At 37.4% G+C, this 23420-nt stretch overlaps 1 long non-coding RNA gene across 1 annotated transcript in view; it reads left to right on the forward strand.

Moving 5' to 3' along the window:
* The window catches only part of LOC141419875 (uncharacterized), a 36387-nt gene extending 13171 nt beyond the window's left edge, over positions 1-23216 (forward strand). Inside the window, exon 3 of the long non-coding RNA XR_012444594.1 lies at positions 22875-23216. This is a non-coding gene — a long non-coding RNA (uncharacterized lncRNA). The remainder of the gene's footprint in view (positions 1-22874) is intronic.
* The last annotated feature ends 204 nt before the right edge of the window (positions 23217-23420 follow it).

Below are 23420 nucleotides of genomic sequence, written 5' to 3' on the forward strand. Positions count from 1 at the left end.
CACACCATTTCTCCAGTATTTTGAGAGGAATAAAGGAGCAAAGATAATACTTTGTGGTTAAGGAAGACTTTAGTTAATAATGGTGGTAATGAGATGGAGATAAGAGGGATAATGCTCAAGTACTTTGCAAAGTGTATGCTATTATAAGGCTAGAAGGGGTAGCAGCTTCAGTTAATAAAAGTAGTAAAGAGAAAGTAGAATGAGATAGGTATAAAAGGTCTAGTTTTAATACCATATTAAGGAAGAAAGGCAAAAGAGAATGGAAGAATGAACACATAAACAAACACACAGGTAATTAATTACCTGCTAAAAGTATAGGTAACAAAGAAGAATTGTGGATGGAGGGATAAAGGTAGAAGAAAATATAAGCAACAAAGCTATTCTGTTTTTACACAGATGGAAAGTGTAGCAAGGGAGGGTGATAGGAGAGGGAAAAAGACATGTTTTAAGGTTGAATATTGAAAGGTGGGTGTTGTGCCTCACATACAGTGGCTACAAAGCAAAAGAAGGGAGAAAAAGCAGAACTAAAAAGAAAGCAAGAACAAAAATACCAAATCAAATATATAAAAATAACAAAAAAGTAATTTAAAAATATATAAAAATAAAAAATAAATGAAAGTATTTAAAAGGCAATAAAAAGAAAGAAAGAAAAAAATCAGAGTTCTCAGTTGTTCTCCAGAGTAGCAATTATTATTTTTTTTCTTCTTCCTCTAAGTCTGTATCATTCAGTCCAGCAAGTGGCAAAATAGTTAAGAGGTTTAACTCATGGTGATAGCAGATACAGCCTTTTGCTTGTTTTCCAGTATAGGTGAGAGACTTAGAGAGCTAATTTAAATCTCCAGTGAAAGCTTCTTGGGTCTGGGCTACCAATCCCCCAGTCTCACCACTCAAACTCTGGGTGCTCCTTCTCCCACTCAGAGTCTGTTGTACTCAGTACAGGTGACCTTCCTTTCCAGGGCTGCATTTGCTAGACCTCTAGTGATCCGGCTGCTTTCCGTCCACATTGCTCTGTGATTTCCTACATTTTTTGTCTCACAGGAGATTCTGCAATGCAATTTATAATGGCAGTCCAGCAGCCTGCAGCTTCTCTCACTGGGCCTTTCACCTTCAAGTCAGTGCACATGATGGCACCTGCAGTGGCACAGGGTCGGGGCTCCACATTTGCAGGCTGCTACCAGCAAACTCATGGGATGTTGATCTAGACCACTGTGCTACCAGCTCTAATTTCCTTAGCTTTTCTCACCAAGAAGTTATTTTCTGATTGTTTTGTTTCTTTTTTTTTTTTTTTAAAGTTTATAAAATAATTATAATTATTTTTTTTTCATTTTTCTTTTATTATTCATATGTGCATACAAGGCTTGGTTTATTTCTCCCCCCTGCCCCCACCCCCTCCCTTACCACCCACTCCACCCCCTCCCGCTCCCCCCCTCAATACCCAGCAGAAACTATTTTGCCCTTATCTCTAATTTTGTTGTAGAGAGAGTATAAGCAATAATAGGAAGGAACAAGGGGTTTTGCTGGTTGAGATAAGGATAGCTATACAGGGCATTGACTCACATTGATTTCCTGTGCGTGGGTGTTACCTTCTAGGTTAATTCTTTTTAATCTAACCTTTTCTCTAGTTCCTGGTCCCCTTTTCCTATTGGCCTCAGTTGCTTTAAGGTATCTGCTTTAGTTTCTCTGCATTAAGGGCAACAAATGCTAGCTAGTTTTTTAGGTGTCTTACCTATCCTCACCCCTCCCTTGTGTGCTCTCGCTTTTATCATGTGCTCATAGTCCAATCCCCTTGTTGTGTTTGCCCTTGATCTAATGTCCACATATGAGGGAGAACATACGATTTTTGGTCTTTTGAGCCAGGCTAACCTCACTCAGAATGATGTTCTCCAATTCCATCCATTTACCAGCGAATGATAACATTTCGTTCTTCTTCATGGCTGCATAAAATTCCATTGTGTATAGATACCACATTTTCTTAATCCATTCGTCAGTGCTGGGGCATCTTGGCTGTTTCCATAACTTGGCTATTGTGAATAGTGCCGCAATAAACATGGATGTGCAGGTGCCTCTGGAGTAACAGTCTTTTGGGTATATCCCCAAGAGTGGTATTGCTGGATCAAATGGTAGATCGATGTCCAGCTTTTTAAGTAGCCTCCAAATTTTTTTCCAGAGTGGTTGTACTAGTCTACATTCCCACCAACAGTGTAAGAGGGTTCCTTTTTCCCCGCATCCTCGCCAACACCTGTTGTTGGTGGTGTTGCTGATGATGGCTGTTCTAACAGGGGTGAGGTGGAATCTTAGTGTGGTTTTAATTTGCATTTCCTTTATTGCTAGAGATGGTGAGCATTTTTTCATGTGTTTTCTGGCCATTTGAATTTCTTCTTTTGAGAAAGTTCTGTTTAGTTCACCTGCCCATTTCTTTATTGGTTCATTAGTTTTGGGAGAATTTAGTTTTTTAAGTTCCCTGTATATTCTGGTTATCAGTCCTTTGTCTGATGTATAGTTGGCAAATATTTTCTCCCACTCTGTGGGTGTTCTCTTCAGTTTAGAGACCATTTCTTTTGATGAACAGAAGCTTTTTAGTTTTATGAGGTCCCATTTATCTATGCTATCTCTTAGTTGCTGTGCTGCTGGGGTTTCATTGAGAAAGTTCTTACCTATACCTACTAACTCCAGAGTATTTCCTACTCTTTCTTGTATCAACTTAAGAGTTTGGGGTCTGATATTAAGATCCTTGATCCATTTTGAGTTAATCTTGTTATAGGGTGATATACATGGATCTAGTTTCAGTTTTTTTCAGACTGCTAACCAGTTTTCCCAGCAGTTTGTGTTGAAGAGGCTGCTATTTCTCCATCGTATATTTTTAGCTCCTTTGTCAAAGATAAGTTGCTTATAGTTGTGTGGCTTTATATCTGGATCCTCTATTCTGTTCCACTGGTCTTCATGTCTGTTTTTGTGCCAGTACCATGCTGTTTTTATTATTATTGCTTCGTAATATAGTTTGAAGTCAGGTATTGTGATACCTCCTGCATTGTTCTTTTGACTGAGTATTGCCTTGGCTATTCGTGGCCTCTTGTGTTTCCATATAAATTTAACAGTAGATTTTTCAATCTCTTTGATGAATGTCATTGGAATTTTGATGGGAATTGCATTAAACATGTAGATTACTTTTGGGAGTACAGACATTTTTACTATGTTGATTCTACCAATCCATGAGCATGGGAGGTCTCTCCACTTTCTATAGTCTTCCTCAATCTCTTTCTTCAGAAGTGTATAGTTTTCCTTGTAGAGGTCTTTCACATCTTTTGTTAGGTTTACACCTAGGTATTTGATTTTTTTTGAGGCTATTGTAAATGGAATTGTTTTCATACATTCTTTTTCCGTTTGCTCATTGTTAGTGTATAGAAATGCTAATGATTTTTCTATGTTGATTTTATATCCTGCTACCTTGCTATAGCTATTGATGATGTCTAGAAGCTTCTGAGTAGAGTTTTTTGGGTCTTTAAGGTATAGGATCATGTCGTCTGCAAATAGGGATATTTTGACAGTTTCTTTACCTATTTGCATTCCTTTTATTCCTTCTTCTTGCCTAATTGCTCTGGCTAGGAATTCCAGTACTATGTTGAATAGGAGTGGAGATAGTGGGCATCCTTGTCTGGTTCCTGATTTTAGAGGGAATGGTTTTAATTTTTCTCCGTTAAGTATAATGCTGGCTGTAGGTTTGTCATATATAGCTTTTATAATGTTGAGGAACTTTCCTTCTATTCCTAGTTTTCTTAGAGCTTTTATCATGAAATGATGTTGGATCTTATCAAAGGCTTTTTCTGCATCTATTGAGATGATCAAGTGGTTTTTGTCTTTGCTTCTGTTAATGTGGTTTATTACATTTATTGATTTTCATATGTTGAACCACCCCTGCATCCCTGGGATGAAGCCTACCTGGTCGTGGTGAATAATCTTTTTGATGTGTTGCTGAATTCGATTTGCCATTATTTTGTTGAGGATTTTTGCATCAATGTTCATTAAGGAGATTGGCCTGTAGTTCTCCTTTTTGGAGGTGTCTTTGCCTGGTTTTGGGATAAGTGTAATAGTGGCTTCATAAAATGTGTTTGGCAGTTTTCCTTCCCTTTCTATTTCATGGAACAGTTTAAGGAGGGTTGGTATCAGTTCTTCTTTAAAGGTCTGATAGAATTCAGCAGAGAATCCATCAGGTCCTGGACTTTTCTTTTTGGGGAGACTCTTGATTGCTGCTTCAATTTCATTTTGTGTTATAGGTCTATTCAGGTGATTAATTTCCTCTTGGTTCAGTTTTGGATGATCATATGTATCTAGAAATCTGTCCATTTCTTTTAGATTTTCAAATTTATTTGAATATAGGTTCTCAAAGTAGTCTCTGATGATTTCCTGGACTTCCATGGTGTTTGTTGTTATCTCCCCTTTTGCATTCCTGATTCTACTAATTTGGGTTTTTTCTCTCCTCATTTTAGTCAGGTTTGCCAGGGGTCTATCGATCTTGTTTATTTTTTCAAAGAACCAACTTTTTGTTTCATTAATTCTTTGTATGGTTTTTTTGGTTTCTATTTCGTTGATTTCAGCTCTTATTTTTATTATTTCTCTCCTTCTATTTGTTTTGGGATTTGCTTGTTCTTGTTTTTCTAGGAGTTTGAGATGTATCATTAGGTCATTGATTTGGGATCTTTCAATCTTTTTAATATATGCACTCATGGCTATAAACTTTCCTCTCAAGACTGCCTTAGCTGTGTCCCATAGGTTCTGGTAGGTTGTGTTTTCATTTTCATTGACTTCCAGGAACTGTTTCACTTTGGTGTTTATACAGTGCTTCTATGGTTTCCTTTATTTCTTCTTTTGCTTTTTCAAATTCTCTATTTTTCTTGTCTTGGAATTTCTTGAGTTTCTCCTGTATATTTTGGTTGACCCTATCCAGTATCATCTCTATAAAATTCTCATTGAGTACTTGTAGTATGTCTTCTTTTAAATTATTCTTGTAGGCTTCATTGGGTCCTTTGGCATAGTTTATCTTCATTTTGTTGGAGTCTGGCTCTGAGTTTCTGTTCTCTTCATTCCCTTCTGGTTCCTGTACTAATTTTTTGCTGTGGGGAAACTGGTTTCCTTGTTTTTTCTGTCTTCCTGTCATTGTCCTTGGTGTTGTTACTGTCCCTGTACTGTGTGTAATTAAGTATTTTCTAGCTTGTAATAATAACAATGGTAATATTGAGAATGGAAGAGTGAGCTGAGATGGAAAGCAAGAAGTTAAAGAAAAGGGGAAAACAAATATACAGACAAGAGGGAGAAAGCAGAACGAGGTATCAGACAAGAGAGTTTCAAAGGTATAAACAGGGAGTGTTAGTGTACTAATCGACAGTAAGCTGAACAGACAATAGAGTGACAGAGAGAGGATTGAAAATCAAAGATAAAAAAAATAAAAAATAAGTATATGAAAGTAATATCTATTTATAAAAATGAATTAAAATAAAATGGAAAATAGAAAATTAAAAAAAACAAAAAAAACAAAAAAACCAAAAAACTTCCAAGTTTATATGCAATGCAATTTCAGTCTTAATAATTTGGATGTCCGTCTCAATCTCCAGTCCTGGAGTTGGTGCCTCAGATGTTGTTCTGTAGTTGTCTCATCAAAGGGGATGCATAAAGTAGAACAAAACTACACTCACACACACACAGAAGAAAAAAAAAAGCCCCACCAAGTGTCCCCAGTTCAAATGCAATACAGTTTCAGTAAGCTTTTCGGCTTGCAGGTGTAATTCGGTTGTTCTCTCATCAAAGGTAGGGAGAAAAAGAAAAAAAAAGCGTCTGGAGGCAGTTCTGAGAGTGGTATCTGCAACTGTGGCTTGCCTGCCTGCTGCTCTCAGCCTGTAGCTGGCAGCGTTATTTATGCAGATCTCTGGGGTGAGCTAGCACTCACCTGGTCCCACAGGCTTTGTTTGCTCAGAGTTCTCCTGTGCGGCGGCCTCTGCTACAGGCTTTTCCCTTTCCAAGCACTGGGAAAGGCGACACTGCCCCGCGTTGTCAGGCCTGCGTGTTTATTTACAGTTCACGTGGGAAGTGGGTCTTCCCTCCTCTCACAAGCGTCCCCGCTCCTGGTTGCTGGCGCGCCCCGCTCCCGCCAGAGCCTCTCCGGCCCGCCCGGCTCGTTTATTTACAGTCCCGGGAAGGGTTCCCTTCCCCCAATCTTCAGCGCTCAGGGCGCCCCACCCTCTTTCCAGCGTGTCTTAACTGTTCTTATTGCTTAGTACTCAGTTTCTCTTTTTTTCCCGGGTGGAGGTCAGTCTGTCCAGGGGGCTATGCTGCTCTGGCCCAGGCTTGTCTGTGGGGGAACCGCGGTACCGCGAAGCTCACCTGGTCCGCGTCTTCCCAAGCCGTATGGGCGCCGGCCACTGGCGGCCCGGGGGTCTCCTCGGTTCTCCGTTTAACGTGAAGTGGAGATTCTCTGCGCCGGCTGGAGATGTGGAGGAGTCAAAGTTATCTGTTTTGTTTCTAAATAGCTGATAAACTGGAAAGTGCTGCCTGCTTCCAATCTGCCATCTTGGCTTCTCCCAAGTCATTGGTTTTGTTCTAATAAATTAATTATTGAGTGTTCTTCCTTTTTAGTTACCTCTATAGATTTACCTAGATATACAAGCATTATCATAAACAAGTAATGGTAATATTGCCTCAACTTTCCCAAGCTTTGTCTATTTTACTTATATGCATAATTGCATGAGCTAATATTTATAGAATGAATTCAATGATAGGTGTGGCAACAAAATTCTGGTCTTTAATGAAAATACTCTTTATTTCTGTTATAGGGAATAGTGATCTTTTAATTTAAGAAGGATGTTTTTATTACTTTAGGAAAACTTAAGAGATATTAATAGGAGTGACTATAAAATATACTAATATTCCTTTCCATCACCTATTGAGATAATCATGTGGTTTTTCTTCTTTTACCTATTAATATGCTAGAGTTAATAGGTTTATAATATTTAGCAACCTTTCATTCTTACAATAAATACCATTTTGCTGCACTGTAGTTTTCAAAACAGACCCAATTTTTAAAATATTTTATTTAGTATTTTATTATAAATAGTTTCAGCCAAATTTCTTTTATTTTTGGTATAAACATGTATTAATTACATATATTGAGTTCAGTGTGATATTTTAATACATCCATACATCACACACTGATCAAATTCACCATCTGTTTATTCACTCTCCCTAAACCCTTCTTACCTGCTAGTAATCACTATTATACATTCAGGTCATTTTTTTAAACTACCATTTATGAGAAATAACATGTGGTACTTGACTTTCTGTGCCTGGCTTATTTCACTTAAGATATCTTCCAGTTTTCAGGTATTTTGTTGCAGATAACGGGATTCCATTTTTCTCTTGGTTGAATAATATTTTATTGAATATACATGCTACATTTTCATTTTCTACTCATCCATTGATGGGCACCTTGGTTGATTCCCTGTCTTGGCTTTTGTGAATAGTGATGCAGTAAAATGGGTATGCAAGAATGTCTTTGGGGAGATTCCAAGATGGCAGCTAGAGGGAGGAGACAGAAAGCAAGCCTCCTATAGTGAAATCTTGGAGAGACACTGGAGACACACTTTGCAGGCATAATCACTGAGAAGAGGCATAACTTTGACCCCTCCACACCTCCAGCCAGTGCAGAGAATCTCCACTTCACGTTAAATGGAGAAACCAGGATGGCCTCTGGGCCGCCAGTCATCTGCGCCCAGACAGCTTGGGAAGACGTGGACCAGGTGAGCTTTGCAGTACCATGGTACTCCCGCAGACAAGCCTGGGCCAGAGCATCATAGCCCCCTGGACAGACTGACCTCCACCTGGGGAAAAAAGAGAAACTGACTAATAAGCAATAAGAACAATAAAGACACACAGGAAAAAGGGTGGGGTGCACTGAGTGCCAAAGATTGGGGGAAGAGAATCCTTCCCGGAACTGTAAATAAACAAGCCAGGTGGGCAGGAGAGGCTCTGGCTGGAGTGGGGGTGCATGCCCAGCAACCAGAAGTGGGAAAGCTTGTGAGAGTGGTGGAGGGAGGAAAACTTCACAGGAGAGGAGGGAAGACACACTTCTCACATAAACTGTAAACAAACACACAGGCCTGAGAACGCAGGTGCAGTGTCACCTTTCCCAGTGTGCTTGGAAAGGGGAAAGCTTGTAGCAGAGGCTCCCGCACAGGAGAACTCTGAGTAACTAAAGCCTGTGGGGCCAGGTGAGTGCTAAACTCACCCCAGAGATCTGCATAAATAATGCCGCCAGCAACAGCAGGCTGACAGCAGCGGGCAGGCAAGTCAAAGCTGCAGATACCATTCTCAGTACTGTCTCAAGACTCTTTTTTTTCTTCTTCTCCCTACCTTTGATGAGAGAACAACCGAATTACACCTGCATGCTGAAAAACTTACTTAAAATGTATTGCACTTGAACTTGGGACACTTGGTGGGGTTTTTTTTTTGTGTGTGTGTGTGTAGTTTTGTTCTACGTTATGCGTCCCCTTTGATGAGACAACTACAGAACAACATCTGAGGCACCACCTCCAGGATTGGAGACTGAGATGGACACCCAAATTATTAAGACTGAAACTTCATTGCATTTGAACTTGGAGGTTTTTTGGATTTTTTAAAAATTTTCCATTTTTCATGTTATTTTAATTCATTTTTATATATAGATATTTCTTTCATTTACTTATTTTATATTTTTATTCTTATCTTTATTTTTTTATTTTTGATTTTCAATCCTCTCTCTGTCTCTCTAATGTCTGTTCAGCTTACTGTTGATTAGTACACTAACGCTCCCTGTTTATACCTTTGAAACTTTCTTGTCTGATACCCTGTTCTGTTTTCTCCTTCTTGTCTATGTATTTGTTTTTCCCTTTTCTTTAACTTCTTGCTTTCCATCTCAGCTCACCCTTCCATTATAAATATTACCATTGTTATTATTACAAGCTAGAAAACACTTAATTGCACACAGTACAGGGACAGTAACAACACCAAAGACAATGATGGGAAGACAGAAAACACAGGGAAACCAGTTTCCCTACAGCAAAAAATTAGTAAAAAATTAAAAAATTAGGGGAATGAAGAAAACAAATACTCAGATCCAGACTCCAACAAAATGAAGATAAACTATGCCAAAGGACCCAATGAAGCCCACAAGAATAATTTAAAAGAAGACATACTACAAGTACTCAATGAGAATTTTATAGAGATGATACTGGATAGGGTCAACCAAAATATACAGGAGAAACTCAAGAAATTCCAAGACAAGAAAAATAGAGAATTTGAAAAAGCAAAAGAAGAAATAAAGGAAACCATAGAAGCACTGTATAAACACCAAAGTGAAACAGAGAATATGATTAATAAACAGATAAATGAACTCAGGACAAAAATAGATAACATTAAAGAGGAAACCACCCAGGATATGGAAAACCTCAGAAAAAAGAACAAAACAGAAGGCCAATCCAGCAGAATAGAACAAACAGAAGACAGAATCTCAGAACTTGAAGATGAAATGGTAATTGAAAGAAAAACCGAAGAATATTAATTAAAGAACTCAAGACCTGTGAAAAGAAAATGCAAGAACTCACCAACTCCATCAAAAGACCAAACTTGAGAATCATGGGCATCGAAGAAGGAGAAGAGGTGCAAGCGAAGGGAATGCACAACATATTCAACAAAATAATAACAGAAAATTTCCCAAATCTAGAGAAAGATATTCCCATACAGATGCAAGAGGCCTCCAGGACACCAAACAGACCAGATCAAAATAGAACTACCCCACGACATATCATCATTAAAACAACAAGTTAAGAAACTAAGGAAAGAATATTGAAGGCTGTAAGAGAGAAAAAACAAGTAACATACAAAGGTAAACCCATCAAAATCACAGCAGACTTCTCAACAGAAACATTAAAAGCAAGAAGAGCGTGGGGTGAGATCTTCTGGGCATTGAATGAAAATAACTTCAACCCCAGGATACTCTACCGAGCAAAACTTTCATTCAAAATAGATGGAGCAATAAAAGTCTTCCATGACAAGCAGAAACTAAAACAATATGTGACCACAAAGCCACCACTACAAAAGATTCAGCAAGGGATCCTGCACACAAAAAGTGAAACCCAACGTAACCATGAAAAGACAGGCAGCACCAAACCACAGGAAAAGAAAAAGCAAGACAGTAGAGAGTAACCTCAACTTAGGTTGAGGAAGAATATTTACCAAGTCAATGGCCCCCGAAAACAGGCAGGAATAGCAACTTATCACTGACAAAGTAGACTTCAAACCTACATTGATCAAACGAGATTAAGAAGGACATTCCATACTAATCAAAGGGGAAATAGACCAAAAGGAAATAATAATCATCAATCTGTATGCACCCAATGTCAACACACCCAATTTCATCAAACATACCCTGAAAGACATAAAAGCATATATAAACACCAACACAGTGATTGTGGGAGACTTTAACCCCCCATTATCATCAATAGATAGGTCATCCAAACAAAAAATCAATAAAGAAATCCAAGATCTAAAATATGCAATAGGTCAAATGGACCTAGTAGATGTCTACAGAACATTTCATCCAACTTCTACACAATATACATTCTTCTCAGCAGCCCATGGAACCTTCTCCAAAATAGATCATATCCTAGGGCACAAAGCAAGCCTCAGCAAATATAAGAAAATAGAAATAATACCAAGTATACTATCTGATTGCAATGCAGTAAAAGTAGAACTCAACAACGAAAGTAAAGACAAAAATATGCAAACAGCTGGAAACTAAATAACTCATTACTTAATGAAGAATGGATCATTGATGCAATAAAAGAGGAAATTAAAAAGTTCCTGGAAGTCAATGAAAATGAAAACACAACCTACCAGAACCTATGGGACACAGCTAAGGCAGTCCTGAGAGGAAAGTTTATAGCCATGAGTGCATACATTAAAAAGACTGAAAGATCCCAAATCAATGACCTAATGATATATCTCAAACTCCTAGAAAAACAAGGACAAGCAAATCCCAAAACAAGTAGAAGGAGAGAAATAATAAAAATAAGAGCTGAAACCAATGAAATAGAAACCAAAAAAACCATACAAAGAATTAATGAAACAAAAAGTTGGTTCTTTGAAAAAATAAACAAGATTGACAGACCCCTGGCAAACCTGACTAAAATGAGGAGAGAAAAAACCCAAGTTAGTAGAATCAGGAATGCAACACGGGAGATAACAACAAACACCATGGAAGTCCAGGAAATCACCAGAGACTACTTTGAGAACATATATTCAAATAAATTTGAAAATCTTAAAGAAATGGAGAGATTTCTAGATACATATGATCATCCAAAACTGAACCAAGAGGAAATTAATCACCGGAATAGATCTATAACAGAAAATGAAATTGAAGCAGCAATCAAGAGTCTCCCCAAAAAGAAAAGTCCAGGACCTGATAGATTCTCTGCTGAATTCTATCAGACCTTTAAAGAACTGATACCAACCCTCCTTAAACTGTTCCATGAAATAGAAAGGGAAGGAAAACTGCCAAACACATTTTATGAAGCCAGTATTACACTTATCCCACAACCAGGCAAAGACACCTCCAAAAAGGAGAATTATAGGCCAATCTCCTTAATGAACATTGACGCAAAAATCCTCAACAAAATAATGGCAAACCAAATTCAACAACACATCAAAAAGATTATTCACCACGACCAAGTAGGCTTCATCCCAGGGATGCAGGGGTGGTTCAACATATGAAAATCAATAAATGTAATAAACCACATTAACAGAAGCAAAGACAAAAACCACTTGATCATCTCAATAGATGCAGAAAAAGCCTTTGATAAGATCCAACATCATTTCATGATAAAAGCCCTAAGAAAACTAGGAATAGAAGGAAAGTACCTCAACATTATAAAAGCTATATATGACAAACCCACAGCCAGCATTATACTTAACGGAGAAAAACTGAAAACATTCCCTCTAAAATCAGGAATTAGACAAGGATGCCCACTATCTCCACTCCTATTCAACATAGTACTCGAATTCCTAGCCAGAGCAATTAGGCAAGAAGAAGGAATAAAAGGAATATAAATAGGTAAAGAAACTGTCAAAATATCCCTATTTGCAGACGACATGATCTTATACCTTAAAGACCCAAAAAACTCTACTCAGAAGCATCTAGACACCATCAATAGCTATAGCAAGGTAGCAGGATATAAAATCAACATAGAAAAATCATTAGCATTTCTATACACTAACAATGAGCAAACGGAAAAGAATGTATGAAAACAATTCCATTTACAATAGCCTCAAAAAAATCAAATACCTAGGTGTAAACCTAACAAAAGATGTGAATGACCTCTACAAGGAAAACTATACACTTCTGAAGAGTTTGAGGAAGACTATAGAAAGTGGAGAGACCTCCCATGCTCATGGATTGGTAGAATCACATAGTAAAAATGTCTATACTCCCAAAAGTAATCTACATGTTTAATGCAATTCCCATCAAAATTCCAATGACATTCATTAAAGAGATTGAAAAATCTACTGTTAAATTTATATGGAAACACAAGAGGCCACGAATAGCCAAGGCAATACTCAGTCAAAAGAACAATGCAGGAGGTATCACAATACCTGACTTCAAACTATATTACAAAGCAGTAGCAATAAAAACAGCATGGTACTGGCACAAAAACAGACATGAAGACCAGTGGAACAGAATAGAGGACCCAGATATGAAGCCACACAACTATAACCAACTTGTCTTTGACAAAGGAGCTAAAAATAGACGATGGAGAAATAGCAGCCTCTTCAACACAAACTGCTGGGAAAACTGGTTAGCAGTCTGCAAAAAACTGAAACTAGATCCATGTATATCACCCTATACCAAGATTAACTCAAAATGGATCAAGGATCTTAATATCAGACCCCAAACTCTAAAGTTGATACAGGAAAGAGTAGGAATACTCTGGAGTTAGTAGGTATAGGTAAGAACTTTCTCAACGAAACCCCAGCAGCACAGCAACTAAGAGATAGCATAGATAAATGGGACCTCATAAAACTAAAAAGCTTCTGTTCATCAAAAGAAATGGTCTCTAAACTGAAGAGAACACCCACAGAGTGGGAGAAAATATTTGCCAACTATACATCAGACAAAGGACTGATAACCAGAATATATAGGGAACTTAAAAAACTAAATTCTCCCAAAACTAATGAACCAATAAAGAAATGGGCAAGTGAACTAAACAGAACTTTCTCAAAAGAAGAAATTTAAATGGCCAAAAAACACATGAAAAAATGCTCACCATCTCTAGCAACAAAGGAAATGCAAATTAAAACCAAGCTAAGATTCCACCTCACCCCTGTTAGAATAGCCATCATCAGCAACACCACCAACAACAGGTGTTGGTGAGGATGTGGGGAAAAAGGAACCCTCTTACACTGTTGGTGGGAGTGTAAACTAGTACAACCACTCTGGAAAAAAATTTGGAGGCTACTTAAAAAGCTAGACATTGGTCTACCATTTGATCCAGCAATACCACTCTTGGGGATATACCCAAAAGACTGTGACACAGGTTACTCCAGAGGCACCTGCTCACCCATGTTTATTGCAGCACTATTCACAACAGCCAAGTTATGGAAACAGCTAAGATGCCCCACCACTGATGAGTGGATTAAAAAAATGTGGTATCTATACCCAATGGAATTTTATGCATCCATGAAAAAGAACAAAATTTTATCATTTACTGGTAAATGGATGGAATTCGAGAACATCATTCTGAGTGAGGTTAGCCTGGCCCAAAAGACCAAAAATCGTATGTTCTCCCTCATATGCAGACATTAGATCAAGGGCAAACACATCATGGGGATTGGACTATGAGCACATGATAAAAGCGAGAGCACACAAGGGAGGGGTGAGGATAGGTAAGACACCTAAAAAACTAGCTAGCATTTGTTGCCCTTAATGCAGAGAGACTAAAGCAGATACCTTAAAAGCAACTGAGGCCAATAGGAAAAGGGGACCAGGAACTAGAGAAAAGGTTAGATCAAAAAGAATTAACCTAGAAGGTAACTCACATGCACAGGAAATCAATGTGAGTCAATGCCCCATATAGCTATCCTTATCTCAACCAGCAAAACCCCTTGTTCCTTCCTATTATAGCTTATACTCTCTCTACAACAAAATTAGAAATAAGGGCAAAATAGTTTCTGCTGGGTATTGAGGGGGTGGGGGGAAGAGGGAGGGGGCAGAGTGGGTGGTAAAGGAGGGGGTGGGGGTAGGGGGGAGAAATGACCCAAGCCTTGTATGCACATATGATTAATAAAAGAAAAAAAATGAAAAATAGATTAAAAAAACCCTCCAATTTCAAATGCAATGAAGTTTCAGTCTTAATAATTTTGGTTTCTGTCTCAGCCTCCAGTCCTGGAGATGGTGCCTCAGATGTTGTTCTGTCGTTTTCTCATCAAAGGGGACGCATAAAGTAGAACAAAATTGCACACACACAAAAAAACCCCACAAAGTGTCCCAAGTTCAAATGCAATACAGTTTCAGTAAGTTTTTTAGCATGCAGGTGTAGTTCGGTTGTTTTCTTGTCCGCGTCTTCCCAAACCATCTGGGCGTGGGTGACTGGCGGCCCGGGGGCCCTCATGGTTTCTCCGTTTAATGTGAAGTGGAGATGCTCTGCACCTGCTGGAGGTGTGGAGGGGTCAAAGTTTTGCCTCTTCTCGGTGGTTTTGCCTGCAAGGTGTGTCTCCAGCGTCTGTCCAAGATTTCACTATAGGAGGTATGCTTTCTGCTTCCTCCCTCTAGCCACCATCTTGGAATCTCCCCAGTGTGCTAACTTTTAAAGCACAACATTTGTGCTTTTTTTCTGAGAAAAATAGACCTTAATGTTAGCAACTAACATTAATTTTCTATACTAAAGCTTATTTGTTCTTAGATATTTTGTATTCTATTTTGTCAGACAATAGAGGCATTGCGAAGATAATACACTTTGCAATTAAGTAAAAAACAGAATATTGTTTGATCATCATCAATCTGGACCCTTTTGCTAAGTCAGCATAGAGTTGACTAATGGTCTACTTCTCCCCATATTATCATAGGAAAAAGGTAATACTAAAAATGTGGTATATATACACAATGAAGTATTATTTGGCCATAAAAAAGTGAAATTATGTCTCCAGGAAAGTGAATGGAACTGGGTCTCATCATGTTGAGCAAGATAAGCCAAGCTCAGAAACTATCATATGTTTTCTCTAATATGCAGGATTTACATCTTTAAAAATGATAACATGACATGATTACAAAAGTGAAACTGTTTGGGGCAACCAATAGACGGGAAGAGGGTGATAGAGGATTAACATGATGAAAGTAATTATATAAATGAATGAAAATAGTGTAATGAAACCCACTAAAAACTATTTAAAAATAAAGGGATAAGTAAAGATAGGGATAAAAAAGTAATAGAAGATGTAAATTTTATCAAAGCACATTATATGCATGTATGGAAATACTACAATGAAACCCTTTTGTACAATCAATATATACTAATAAAAATAAATTTCACAGAAGTTGAAAGTAGACTGATAGCAACCAGAGGCCAGGGACAAGGGAGCTGGGGAAAGGATGGGGAAAATTTAATCAGTGCTTACTAAGTTACAGTTAGATAGGAGCAAGAAATTCCTGTGTAATATTGTATAGTATAATGATTTTAAATAATAATGTACTGTACATTTCATAAAGATAGAAAAAAGGATTTTGAAAGCATTCACCACAAAGAATTGATAGATGAAGGCATAAATACATTTAACCTGATTTAAACATTATACAATGTATATATGTATTGAACCCCATTAATATGAACAACTTTTCTGGATATTTGTATAGGTTGAAATAAAAAAGACATAGAAATAGACTCACACTATTTAATTCTTTATGAAAATGGATCTATTATTTAGAGGTTATATAATATTGCAAGACTTACTTAACTTTTCTTCATCAGTAAATAGTCATCATCACACCTCACAAAATTTATGTAAAGTGTCTAAGATAAATCTTAACACCCATCTATTGCTCGATAAATATTAGTTTCTTTTATTTCTCCACCACTGCCTTACTGCATACTGAGAAACAAATCTCTTGCCTTCTAGCTATAAATTATTTAGTTGAGAAAACAGGAAAAACACACAAAAAACCCTAAAGCTGTGTAGATACAATTTTTTTGTAATTGTTTATATACTTTACAGATTAAGATTCAAAAATAACATTCTCTTAAGACTTCCCTACTTAGGCAATGTGACATAGGAATCTGTTTTCCACAATTTGTTGCCTCCTTGATACTGTCAACTCCCCCCCCAGAAAAAAATCTTTGTCCACCTCTGCATTCCAATCTTTCTTAAATCTCAGGATCTTTAAATGTGCTGAGCAGCAACTCTCACAATAGTTATAAAGACATATTGGAATTCAATTTTGTTAGTGTTTCTTTTTAAAGAATTCTATTGGCTTTATGTCTACACAGAGGTAAGGGATGAGAAGAAGGAAAGATTTGAAGATAAAATAAGGAAAGGGAAGGAGGGTGCAAAAGAACAGTTTAAAAAGTGTTGGTGACAACTAAATTTCCTTTCTTTTCAATTTTTGCTCTTGGGATTAAGCCTTTTTGAACCTGTTGGTAAAGTCCAGATCAGAGAGAGACAATGTTAAATCAGAAAAGTGAAAAACAACTGGCCAAGGAGAGGGTGCATTCCAGAAAGCTGAATTTTATTCTGGCTCTGTATTCATTATCTACATAGCCAGAACCTCCCTGAACTTCAGTTCCTTCACTTGTAAAATCAGCACAATAATAGATGTGCTATTATCTCAAGGAAGTTTCTTGCTTTCTGACCTTATCTAAGGGTAACAAGGTGTTTCTTTACCTTAACCCTTGGTTGGCTATAACAAGAACAAAGCATATTTTGGTAAGAGATGGCCATACTTGACGCAGAAGTTAGCCCTAAGCAAGAAAGTGGGTGAGGAATGAAGGTAAAATATTATACTTTCATTAATTTACTTTCCAAAATGAAAAGGAACGGAATGGCATAAAGGATGCATTCACACATGAAAATAATCTTCTCTCTAAGAGATGAAGACTTAGCTTGGGAAAAATATAAGCATAAGAAAATCAGTTAATTGGCACCCAGGCCGGTTCTCAAGCAACCTAATCTCATTGTCTAAAATGTAGCACATGGTTATTGTTATGGTCTAATTCCATGAGTGATACACTGAGTAATGGCCTTTCAAAGATGTCCATGTAAATATGTTATGCAACATGAAAATGAGAAATTTAGGTTGCAGATGGAATAATAGTTGTTAATAAACTGGTTTATAAGTAAATAGATTAGCCTGGATTATTTTCTTTGAACCAATGTAATTACAGGGGTCCTTAAAATGGAAGAGAGGGGCAAAAGAGATGAACCAGAGTGATGTTAGCCTGAGAAGGACTCAGACTAACATTGTGTAGGCTTTGAAGACGAGGTACAGAGGCAATCAACAGATGAGTGAAGATGGCCTTAATAAATTGGAAAAGGCAAAGAAATCGAATTTCTTCTATAACCTCCAGAGAGAAATTGCTTGATTTTAGCTCACTGAGAACCACTTCAGTCTTCTGTCCTATAGAGATGTAAGATAATATATTTGCATTGTTTAAGCTGTTATGTTTGTGTTTCTTTGTTACAGCAGCAATAGGAAACTGATACAAAATTTGTACCTCGAAGTGGGGTACTGCTGTAGTAAATATATTTTTTAAATTTGGAAATGGTTATTGGATGGGGCAGAGGAAAGTAACTGAAAAACTTTCAGGAGCATGATAGAAAAAGCCTTAAAGAGATTGTTAATAGAAATGTGTGTGCTCATGTAAATCATGTAAATGTGTATGTATGACCAGTAAGTGTTCAGGAGAAAGAGATGAGTATGGTGGAGAAAATACATACTGTCATAATGTCTAAATCATCAAGAACAAAATGTGAGAAAAATATGGACAATTTAAAGGCACAGTTGGAGAACATCTTTGGAAAATGGTGAGAATGTTTTGTTATATAGCAGAAGAGCACAGTAGAATAGTGATCTGTGGGAAACCAGTAACTAAATAGATTGAAAATAAACCTTGACATGAATATAGCCATATCAATGTCCTTTGTGCTGAGAAGGCAAGGCCCTGGCATGAAGGAAGTGAGCAAGGTTCAGCAAGGCTTCCTTGCAAGAGGGGAGACCAAGGCAGTAGAAATAGACCTTGACATGAGCATGGCTATGTCAAGGGCCTCTTGGCTGATAGGCACAGACCCAGCCAAGGGGAGGCAAGGTTCAGCAAGGATGCCTTGCAAGAAAAACAGGACACGTTGATGTAGTTAGGATAATCTGTACTATGTAACAACATACCACAGCTGCTTTGTTCCTGCTGCCTACGTGACTAGACCCATGAGAACGCGACCTGCATTTCACCCCACTTTCCCATACATGCTGTATAAATAAATGTGCTTGGAGGCAGAGGGGGTTGCTGGCATCTCTCATCAGGAGTGTCAGACCCACCCTACTCCAGCTTTCTCTATGTCTGTCTTTGTGTCTTTTTCTTAATCCCCAGTCACCTCCAGTCAAGTCAACAGACCCTTTCATGCTGGATGCAAGAGTGACCTGCAGTTACGTGGAAAGCAAAATTTTTAAGTGATGAAATTGGACTTTTAGCTGAGGAATTTTCTAGCAAAGTATTGAAGCTGTGGCTTAGCTTATTGTTGATGCATATGTGAGAGAAAAAGAGCTAAATGGGGGAGGGGTAATAAAGAGAAACCAGTACTTGAAGATTTGGGAAGGTCTCACTCAATTCAGATTATAAAGAATGCTAAAATTAAGAGATTACCTGCCAGAAAATCATGGTCTATAGAAAAAGTCACAGATGTTGCTCCTGCATAATTTTTACTAATACCTCAGAAAAATCAAAAGGTCATAATTAATTCAGTCACAGGAAAGACTCTTTGAAGAGCTTGAATGTATTATTCATAATACATCTCAATAGAAGCCAAAAGTTGAGATGGGATTATCTAGAGGATATCTGTAGATGAAACTATACAATGGAGTGAATGCAAAGGACATATGTGGGGGTAGAAATACTACCAAATAAGACACCCAAAAACTCTACAGGCAGAACAGAGGGCTGCTAAAACCACTCAGCTGCAAATATGTGCTATCATTCATGAAAAAAAGAAGGATGACACAGAGAGTGGAGCCTCCAACTCAGAGGATTAAGCTGATGAGGAAAAGAAATAAATTCTCTAGACTCCAGAAACACATGCAGCTTTGTCTACAAACCTTGATTTTAGCCCATTGAGACCCACTTCAGACTTCTGACCTCCACAACAGTAAAATAATAAATTTGTTATTTAAGCCATTAAATTTGTGTTATTTTATATCAGCAGAAATATGAAACTATTAAAAAGAGTAAAACATTTGAGTCTAAACCCAGACAAAGGAGATGACTTATATTGATCATAGGGAAACAAAACTCTACTGGTCTCATGACTACTACTTGTGATGTACCATTTAGTTATAAGATGCATGGCAAGACATTCTGTAGGTATTTTCTTAGAATTTTCAATTTCTTTTTTATTAGTGTGTATTAATTATACAGTGAGTTTTTACCATGGTATTTCCTACATGCATATATTATATTTTGATCAGGTAACCCCCTCTATTGCTCTGTATTTTCCCTATGCTCCCCTATTTGTCAATAGCATTTAGTGGGCTTGCTTATGTTTTATTCATACAATATATTCCAATATTGTTGACTCCCTACCTCATTCTCTTGCCCTCTCCCCCTCTAGACAAGATCTAGATTCAGTCTTCTATATGTGAATATCCAGTTTTCTCACAACCATTTGTTGAAAATGCTATCTTTTCTCCAATGTATGTTTTTGGCAGTTTTGTCAAAAATCAGATGGCTGTAGCTGGGTGGGTTTATTTCTCAGAATTCAGTTCTATTCTATTACATTACTTTACATGTCTGTTTTGTTCCAGTATCATGCTATTTTGTTACTATAGCTCTGAAGTGTAGTTTGAAGTCAGATATTGTGATTCCTTCAGCATTGCTTTTTGCTCAGGATTGCTTTGGCTATTTGAGGTCTTTTGTGCTTATATGAACTTAAGATTGATTTTCTACCTCTGTGAAGAATTTCATTGGATTCTGACGGGGATTGCAGTTTAATATATAGATGGATTTCAGTAGTACAGCCATTTTCACAATATTAATTCTATCAATCCATGAGCATGAAAGGTCTTTCTATCTTCTGATATCTTCTTTGATTTCTTTCTTCAGTGGCTTATAGTTTTCATTATAGAGGTCTTTCACCTCTTTAGTTAAGCTTATTTATAGATATTTTATTTTTTGAGGCTACTGTGAATGGGATTTCATTCTCTGCCTGTTCAAGAACTGTTGGTATATATAAGAGCTACTGATTTTGTACATTGATTTTGTATTCTGCTATTTTGCTGAAAGTATTTATGAGCTCTAAGAGGTTTTTTGTAGAGTTTTAATGGTCTTTTTTATAATACCATATCATATGCAAATAGGGATAATTTGACATCTTCCTTCAGTATTGGAATCCTTTTTATTTCTTTCTCTTGTCTTATTGCTCTCATTATACTATTCCAATTCTGTACTTTCTTTATATACTTTACAGGATATGGTTTCAATTTTTCCCATTTAGTATGGTGTCTATAGATTTATCATATATAGTCTTTATTATGTTGAAGTATGTTTCTTCTATTTTTAGTTTTTCAAAGCTTTTATCATGAAAGTGTTGAATTTTATTGAAGGGTTTTTCTGAATGTATTGAGAGGATTATGTCTTTGTCCTTGATTCTGTTTATGTACTATTGATTACCTAGTGTGTTCTGAGCAGTGGCCTGTAGCAATTCCCTTCTAGCTGCAGCCTGGGAACACGGGTCAGTTGTGGATGTTATGGGGGGGTGTTATTAACAGCAGAGCTGCTAACTGGGTGTGAACCTCAATGGTAGGAGCTCCTTCCAGAGCCAGAAGTGTAGGTCCAAGTTCTACAACTCTTCTGGAGCTCAAGGATTCCTAACTCTGCCAGGAATGTTGCTTGTGGAGATGGACTACAGTGCTTCTCAGTCAACCCAGCAGGTTTTCTCAACACAGCAGTTTTTCCAGTGATGCTTCTTCTGAATCACACAGGCTCAATACGTGGGGCAGGCATAGCTTTTTATTATAAACCTAGGAGCTCTTTCTGTTCAAGCAGAGCTATTTCTTGTAATGGCAGCTTTCATTGTAGAAAAGCTGCTTTTGGTGAATTGTAGCTCAGAACCCATGGGTAACAGACTCCCCCTAAGGTTTATGTTATAGGAAGCCTGCCCTCTTTCCCAGGTTCACCAATAAGGACCATCAGTTGCCCACAGTGTACAACTCTCCCCTTCTACTCAAGTAGTTCAGTATCTGTGAAGCAGTCTACATCCCCACTGGTTTTCTGGGTCCACATTGAGTCTTAATTGAACTTTTTCTTGGTTAGTGGAATTGGGTAGGGCTCTAGGGGTTTGAGGTAGAAAGGAAAAGCAAAACAAAAACGAAACAACAAAGAAAACCCCAAACAAATGGAAAGTCTGTACTTCCCCAATGGATGCTTGTCTGTAAGCTGTCATACTCCTGGTGAGTGATGATACCCAGAAGCTTCTGCTCTGGTTTGTGATTGACAAGCAGATCTGCTGTCTTATATTTTAACTATGCAGAGTGACACACAGGAGCAGTCTCTGTCTCACCAAATCTCCATACTGGATTTCAGGCTTGTAGGAGGTATTTTTTTCTTAAGGTACTCAAACTTCTTATATTTACTTTGATATTGGCTTGTAGATTTGCATGAAACTCATGGATCTGAATCCAAATGAATTGAAACATATCTTTTTCACACTCCAACAAGAAGGTGCCTTTAAGAGCCCAGTCTTTTCTACTTCTTTAGCTGTTGTTTCCTTGCAGTTTCTCACGTGGAGAATTTTCACTGCAGACACACTGGCTACTTTGGTTTTCTACCAGGAAAAGAAACATAGTGAATAAATTTTAAAAAGATTATTAGATGACTAAAGTTGTGGGACATGAAGGTTTCATCCACTTCAATTATTGCTTTGCACTTATATAATATCTTCTTCTGAAATTCTCTGGGGACAGATATATTCAAATGCTTAAAAATCAGCCCAGGTTTTCCTTAAACTAATGTTCCTCCTGCCTCAGCCTCCTGAGTGGTGGGATTTCATATGAGCACTGCTATTCCTATACTGAATATACAATTTTGAATTAAGTTTTGCAGTATTTAATCTTTGTGTATAAAACAAACTCTTTGTGACAAACCTGTATTAAAACCAAGCAGCTTATCTGCATTTTGCCAGCCCTGAGCTGCCTTGCTTTTCCAAAACATATATAACCTTGTATAGTCCCTTTTATTATAATTTTCTCTCATGTTACTGTTCTCATAGTATGGCTTTTTTATACACACAACATATGCACATGCACACACAGAGATAGATTTGGCAACATATATGGATGTAGATATTTATTATTACCTAATAGGGAGACATAATTAGATAATTTCTGGCATTTTCCTTTCCAGAGAAGGATAAGGAGTAGATCAAGTTACCATTTTAACATATGAGGCCTTTCTTGTCATATATAGAAAAGAGGAAATACTGTTTAAAAAAAAGAAGTATGGTTATATATTGCTTTAATTAAGATTTCTAGTTTTTTTTTAGTATTTCATAAATAAGCATTAACTAAATGGAATTGATGTTTGCTGCTTTCTGTCTTTGTGTAGGAACCATAAGAAAGTGTTTAGGGAGTGAAAGAGTATACAATGTCAACACTCTGGCATATGGGCATGTCAGTGCATCCTCTTCAATTCGCAGGTAAGAGTAACTGAATTTAGTTTTGGGGTTTTTCGGGGGATGGTGGGTGGACTGGGATTTGCACTTAGGTTCTCATGCTTGCTAGGCAGGTGTGCTACTGCTTGAGCCACACACCCAGCCCTTAGAATTTAGTTTTGAAAAGAAGCAATTAAATGTTGCAGTTATTCTCCTCAGAGTAGATCCCAGAATCTTTCATAAAATAGGCCAAGAAATAAGTAATACAAGGAGCAATAATTGGAGAAACAGCAATGATCACTTACATAAGGTTTGTTTCTTTTCTTTAATTCAAATCTGTCTGGGTAGTAGAAAAATAGAAGTATTTCCCTATTTTAAGGAAAGTAAATAAAGATCACAAAATGAAAACCAAATGAACAACACAAAAAACCAATTAAACTAAGAGTTGATTCTTTGAAAGAGTAAACAATATTGACAAACCCTTAGCTAATCTAACCAAA

The sequence above is a fragment of the Castor canadensis genome, chromosome X (assembly GCF_047511655.1).
Source record: "Castor canadensis chromosome X, mCasCan1.hap1v2, whole genome shotgun sequence".
Taxonomy (NCBI): Eukaryota; Metazoa; Chordata; class Mammalia; order Rodentia; family Castoridae; genus Castor; species Castor canadensis.